Genomic DNA, 7,500 nt, shown 5'->3' with positions numbered 1-7,500 from the left:
ATTGACGAAAATTCGCTAGAGGCGTCGTCTGTACGTGTGTGATACAATTGTTGGCGAACTTGCTCGAGAGGCGTCATCTGCACGCGTGACTTATTGACGGCGTCTGCACGTGTGTGATATACGTCTGTACTTCTGCGCATGTGTGATATACTTGCTGACGAAAACACGTTAGAAGCTTCGTCTCTACGTGCGTGAACATACATCTGTACTTCTGCACGTGAGTAAGAACTTACTGATGGAAATGCATTAGAGGAATCGTCTGAACGTCTTTGATATGTCTGTACCTTTGCACGTGTGTGATATACTTGTTAATGAACAAACCCTAGAGGCCTCGTCTGCACGTGTGTGATAAACGGCTGTACTTGTGCACGTGTGTGACATATGTTGGGTGGCACGTGGTCCTGTGCACAGCAACGTCGGTCGTTTCAAGGGCTTCGGACCTGCCCTGAACTGAACCACATGTGGCATATGTGGTGTCTGCCTCACAAGGCAGCTAATAATAATAATAATAATAATAATAATAATAATAATATACAGATTAAAATAAAAAAATGTTACAAAGAGGGTTTGGTTGATTCTGCCAGTCAGCGGGTTATCATCATCATCATCATCATCATCATCATCATCATACGTCTGTCCGTGTAAGGGGATACACCTAACACACGTAATTGCTCATCAACGTCACTGTTCCATATTAAAAATCTGATTGATGCCAACGCCCACCAGTGACTGATACGAACATCTCGTGGTACAGTGACGTCAGCCAGTGTATAAGATGGGCAGTAGCGCAGATTGAGACAGTTTCACCTGTAACACCTGTATACACCTGCATAGGCCTGTAGTAGAGGACAGGTAGGTCACCCGCTTAACAGTATTCACCTCCCACCAGGGAACGTCATTCAGAAGTCTTGTACGAATGAAATGTGCCGCGCAAATTGATTATAATTTTTATAAGAACCAGTACTTGGAATGTGATGTTTGATTTTGCACGCATAAATGGAACTATACTCACTCTATGAAGCTAAGTAGTGTGTATGTGTTTTGAATGGCTTGCATAATACATTTTTCATATTTAGTTCATGTGAGTTGAATGATAAGTTCAAGTTTCTGGCCTCACATTGTAGGAACTGTACGATAGTAAACTATTTTACTTAATAGAGAAATATTTGGTTGTGGACATTACGTGATGTAATAGAGTAATGTCCACAAAAACGTGAGTCAGTTGAGGAAATTGCTTCGCGGCATTTCGGTAAAATATGCTGGGGTCTGTGACCTTTTGAAAATCATCAAATTTGAGGAACACACCGTGATCAAGTACTATCAGAATGAGGCCTTAACATAAATATAAACATCCTTGAAAATACATGTACACCATAGGGAAAGATGACCCTTCCTATGCTACCATACAGGGGTGGGCGACAGGTTGTAAGTGTGACAGGGAGAGCCTTGAAGAGGACTCCCGTTCTGGAAGGCCTGTCCCTTCAGCATCACCAGAAATGATCCAGAGAATCCACGATAGGGTGATGACCGACCGGCGAATGACTGAACGCCATATTGATTGCTAGTTCAGTGGACATTTCCCAGGACAGTGTACATTCTATTATTCCGTCACTTGCAAAGAAGAAAGTATCAGATCGTTGGGTTCCAGGGTTTCTAAAATTTGATAGTGAGTGCGTGAATATGGTTTTACACCGCTTTTAGCAATATTCCAGCAATATCACGGCGGGGGAAACCGAAATGGACTTCAGACATTGTACCCACGAGTGTATCGAACCCAGGTTTTGGGCGTGACGTGTGAACGTTTTAACCACTGGGCTATTCCACTGGCCCCCTGACATTTGATAAAAAAAACGCACAACATATCTCATGATAATATAGCTCTGTTTGAAGGTGAGCCAGAAAGGTTTTTGCAACGATTTGTGACTATAGATGAAATCTGGTGCAGCACTCCAACCTTGAATTTAAAAAACCGTCTGCAAGTGCAGTAAACTACGGTTATAACGAACTCAAAGGGGCCACTAATTTTAGTTTGTAATAACCGTAGTTCGTTATAAGCATATATAGGCATATGTTCAACAAATGGCCGGGACTAAAAATAAGTTCGTTATATCGGTCAGTTCGTTATAAGCGTGTTCGTTATAACCGTAGTTTACTGTACTTGATCACTGCACGTTATCAAGTTTGTCTCAGACGCCTGCATGTTTTACGTACTTACTCAATTCATTTAAGTTTGTTTGTGGTTTTAAATATGCATAAAAGTGCTCAGTGCCTCAATATATGTACTGTTCTGATATCAATCGCTCGGTTTAAAGGGTCAAGTACTCCATTGTAAGGCATCTAGACGTATCTCCCTCGGACTCGTCTCGTTTACACGGCTAATGTTGAGGTGAACTCTTCGTCACTGACACCCGAGATGCCTGTTCTCTATATGGTCTATTGTTGTCACGTCTCATGCATAGGATTACAAAGCCAGTTGTCATATAACACCTGTGTCAGCCAAAGACAATACCCCATTTACATGTCCCCGTGATCAACAGCAGTCAGCCTCGCCTTGGCCTTTTTTCTATTAGTTGGTTTTCGGATATTAATCTCAAAACTTTCCTTTGCTCAGTTGACGAAATTAAAATAGTCTTCAGTTATTCATGCGTGTGCGCAGGTGTGTGTGTGCGCGCGTGCGTGCGTGCGTGCGTGCGTGCGTGCGTGCGTGCGTGTGTGTAAGAAAACAGAGATGAGAGTTTTTTCTCAATTATCCCATTTTATCAGGAGTGTTAACATTTATATAGCGACGGGGCAAAGATAGGAATTGTTTGGAGTATCGGTTTTCTTTGTTTGTTTAACGCCGCACTCAGCGTTATTCCAGCTATATGACGGCGGTCTGTAAATAATCTAGTCTGGACCAGACAAACCAGTGATTGGTATAGCATCGGTCTACGATAAGCATAGTCGCCTCTTATGACAAGTATGGGTTGCTGAAGACCCATTCTGACCCGGATCTTCATGGGTACGGAGTATCGGTAAAGTTAGTTGTGTGAATAGTATTTCAGCGTATTTGAACAAGTACTGGTCAGTGAACATGTGGCCATTGTCTCAAACATGTAGGCGGATAAAGGATGTGATGACAGTATCCAGCTGCACATGTTTAAACATATCTTCCATATGCAAGGCAATACGGTCATAATATCGTTGTAGCATATAGGCATATACTACGTACTGTGCTAAACGTATTGTTCCGTTCATAGTTGCTAGCTTTCCGCTCACTGCTCCTGTTGTGCCCGCCCTTCACTGCTCCTGTTGTGCCCATCCCCTCACTGCTCCTGTTGTGCCCGCCCCTCATTGCTCATGTTGTGCCCGCCCCCTCATTGCTTATGTTGTGCCCGCCCCCTCACTGCTCCTGTTGTGCTGATCCCCTTTACTGCTCCTGTTGTACCCGCCCCCTCACTGCTCCTATTGTGCCCGCCCCCTCACTGCTCCCGTTGTGCCCGCCCAATCACTGCCCCTGTTGTGCCCGCCCCCTCACTGCCCCTGTTGTGCCCACCCACTCACTGCTTCTGTTGTGCCCGCCCCTCACTGCTCCTGTTGTGCCCGCAGCTTCACCGCTCCTGTTGTGCAGATCCCTTCACTGCTCCTGTTGAGCCCGCCCCCTCACTGCTCCTGTTGTGCCCGCCCCTCACTGTTCCTGTTGTGCCCGCCCCCTTACTGCTCCTGTTGTGCCCACCCCCTCACTTCTCCTGTTGTGCCAGCCCCCTCATTGTCCTGTTGTGCCCGCCCCTCACTGCTCCTGTTGTGCCCGTCCCTTCACTGCTCCTGTTGTGCCCGCCCCCTCACTGCTCCTGTTGTGCCCGTCCCTTCACTGCTCCTGTTGTGCCCGCCCCCTCACTGCTCCTGTTGTGCCCGTCCCTTCACTGCTCCTGTTGTGCCCATCCCCTTCACTGCTCTTGTTGTGCCTGACCCCTTCTCTGCTCCTGTTGTGCCCGCCCCTCATTGCTCCTGTTCTGCCCGCCCCCTTCACTGCCCCTGTTATGCCCGCCCCCTTACTGCTCCTGTTGTGCCCGCACCCTTACTGCTCCTGTTGTGCCCGCCCCCTTCACTGCCCCTGTTATGCCCGCCCCCTTACTGCTCCTGTTATGCCCGCCCCCTTCACTGCCCCTGTTATGCCCGCCCCCTCACTGTTCCTGTTGTGCCCGCCCCTCACTGTTCCTGTTGTGCCCGCGCCTTCACTGCTCCTGTTGTGCCCGCCCCCTCAATGCTCCTGTTGTGCCCGCCCCTCATTGCTCCTGTTGTGCCCGCCCCCTTTACTGCTTTTGTTTTGCCCACCCCCCTCACTGCTCCTGTTGTGTCCCCACTTATTGCTGTGCCGTCCGTGCTGTGTAATACAACTGACTTTGATTGTTTCAGAGTACCATGTCAAGTGTGACCATACTCTCCGGACTATTTGTCCTGGTTGCCGTGGCCGGTGAGTCCGATCCTATTCGCCTATAAGCTCATATGAGTTCCCACATAAAGCACTTTGACCTTTCAGTAATCTGAGACTGTCTGGCTGTATCGCCATGCATGCTCTTCTCGTCTATACACCCATGGTACAAACTGAAATTCTAGTTTTATCCACTGCGTGTCAGATTGTTGGAGAAAAGCCCGAAGTAATCGCCGTTTACAACTTCGGTGAAACACACAAGTACGGTAGACAAACCTAGACACATAATTAGGGCGAACGGGATATGAAAACGCACGATCATTGGTTCCGGGGACGCCCAAGGGACGCAACCCTGCATTGCGAACTTAGGCGACTTTATCACCAGTGTCACAAGGAACTGGAGACTCTGCGCATCATTCGTCACCACTTGCCCCTTTCCGTACCCTGCAAGAAGACCCGTCCCCCTATCAATGAATGTTACGTGCGAAAATACTACAAACCAATCAGCATGCACGTATGACTTTAAGTACTTCGGTCAAAGAATCCCTCAGGAATGTTTTTGATTTTACACATGTCTTGCATCTAAAAATATACCAATGATACAATTAAACGTGTTCAATCATACTGTATAAATACCCTAAGTCCCGGTGTGTTTTAAATAGCCGCTGGAATATATATGACATGGCGGAAATATATAATAATTACACTTAACGAGTTGACAATTCTTTTAACTCTGCCCGTTTGCGCTTAGACGGAACCCAGTCGCAGAAATGCACAAGAGAGGGGCACAAGCCGCTATTCGGCTTGTCCCGGAATGACACGAGTTGATCACGAATGGAATCGGACAACAGTAAACATAAGTTTTGTTGTGTTACTCTCGTACACTGTTATTTTTACATTTGCACTGTTTGGTTTTATCGTGCCGTTACAGGCAACCTCGTGGGCGTTGACGGAATGTCCACAACCACCAGCACAGCGTCAACATCAGCACCAGGTAATGCGACAACGTCAACTGTTGCGCCATCCATGTCTGCGTCTCCGACTTCTGTTATGCCGTCCATGTCCATGTCAATGTCTGCGTCGGCCAATACATCTGCATCTTCATCTGTTGTCTCCCCGACATCTACGCCACCACCAAGTACAACTGGGGGCACGTCAGAGACAAGTTCCTCCGCCATCCTCTTCTTCACAACAGCCATGGCGTCTCTCTTTCTCATCGCCGTCGCAATTATGTAGGCGTTACGTCAACATGACGCCATCATTACGTCATCGTGACGTGAACATGACGTATCATTGTGACTTGATGGTGTTATTATTGTTACAATGTAAATTGTATGTACATCTATGATATAGATGTTGGCTTGATACGAAACGTTTCACAAAACCATGTTTATATTCAGATTATTTAGAAACATATACCGTAATCGACGTAATAAGCGCCCCGCTCTAATAAACGCCCACGGCGATATTCGCTGATATATTGTCTAGTGAACAATCCCCATTAGCACTCCTTCCGATTGATCAATGTACACAAGACTTATTTATTCGCGTATAATACGCACTCGTGTGTTATATGCACCCTTAATTATGGGCAGTTAAATTCTGGAAGAATATATCTGTCGTATATAAACATATCAGGCTGTCAGCATAAACCACGAAATTTATCTTTCAACTCTGTTTTTTTTTCCCCCACCAAAATAATATTTTATTAAGAGCCCCCTATTTCTAATTTTGAGAGCGCCCTAGGCGCTTATTACATCGAATACGGTAATCGTTGTCGATGTATCCGTGGGCATGAAGATTGGCATGACACCGCCAGGTCGACTAATCCGATGAACACTCTGACACACAACCTGAAGCCCGGAAACTAAGACACTCCGAGACTTTGATTATCTTTATACTGAAAATATAAATAATAATAATAATAAAATATGTTTTTGTTATACTTCAAAAGACCTATGTCACACTAGTAATCTGTTGAGGGTTTGGCGGTTACCTATCGGCGGTTAGACCCGTGAAGATTCTAAATTACAAAGAGGCAATGTAGGTCACGAATAGGTCTTCAGCAACCCATGCTTGCCGTAAAAGGCGACTATGCTTGTCGCAAGAGACTAACCGGATCGTGTGGTCAGGCTCTCCGACTTTGCTGATGCATGTCATTGTATCCCAATTGCGTAGATCGATGTTAATGATGTCAATCACTGGATTGTCTGGTCCAGACTTGATTATTTACATAAATGCTGAAATATTGCTGAGTGCGGCGTTAAACAACAACCAAACAAACAAATATCAAGCTGACACGCGGGAAATAATGATGTTTTCCAAAACTAAAGATGTAACTAACATTGCAAAGCACTACACGTACTTAAGAAGGATTTCCCTATGCCCTATCACACACGGAACAGATTAGCCACGCTGAACAAGATAAACTGTATACATACCAAATGAAAGTAGTGAGAGACAGTCAACCCTCCAGGGGACATCTTATAACTGCAACCACGCCACAGCGGTCGTAACGTCCCCGACGCAACGCTACCATTTATTTCCTGGATATAATGTAATGACATTGTGCACTTGTAGAATAAGGTGTTCAACTAAGATTCTCTCAATATGAATCCATTAGTTAAGAAAAAACAACCCAATCCATTTGTTTATATTTCCGATGATCCAACAAACATTGTTGTGCAGTGTTTATTAACGAAGAGTATACCCCGATCCCGTTAGGCGCCTCTTACGACAAGCATAAACGCCTCTTATGACAAGCATGGGTTGATGAAGACCAATTCTAACCCGGGTCTTCACGGGTTCGAAGAGCATAACTTTCGATACTGTGAGGTACTATTGAATACATATTTATGTAATACTTCTTTACCTTATCATATCAATCAATGGGTTATTTAAATCACAAATCGATATTTCTCACATCATGAAATAACTGTGAGTATTATGTCATTATATTATTATAATCATTCATTGATATATATTTTTATGCCATAAATCACTTTTTAAACAATTCGAATTCTTGATCTCAATAAATGAATCAATTATTTTGATAATAAAATACAGAATAAATAGTAAAACTGTTCCTC

General features: G+C 44.9%; 1 long non-coding RNA gene across 1 annotated transcript; it reads left to right on the top strand.

Annotated features, from left to right (window-relative positions):
* Window positions 1-790: 790 nt before the first annotated feature.
* Window positions 791-6,341, top strand: LOC139474705 (uncharacterized). The gene is made up of 3 exons (XR_011653990.1): window positions 791-852; window positions 4,396-4,453; window positions 5,343-6,341. It is a non-coding gene; the product is annotated as an uncharacterized lncRNA (long non-coding RNA).
* Window positions 6,342-7,500: the final 1,159 nt, after the last annotated feature.

The sequence above is a fragment of the Haliotis cracherodii genome, unplaced genomic scaffold (assembly GCF_022045235.1).
Source record: "Haliotis cracherodii isolate W230 unplaced genomic scaffold, xgHalCrac1.p SCAF_3, whole genome shotgun sequence".
NCBI classification, from domain to species: Eukaryota; Metazoa; Mollusca; class Gastropoda; order Lepetellida; family Haliotidae; genus Haliotis; species Haliotis cracherodii.
This window is presented reverse-complemented; position numbering and strand designations above follow the sequence as displayed.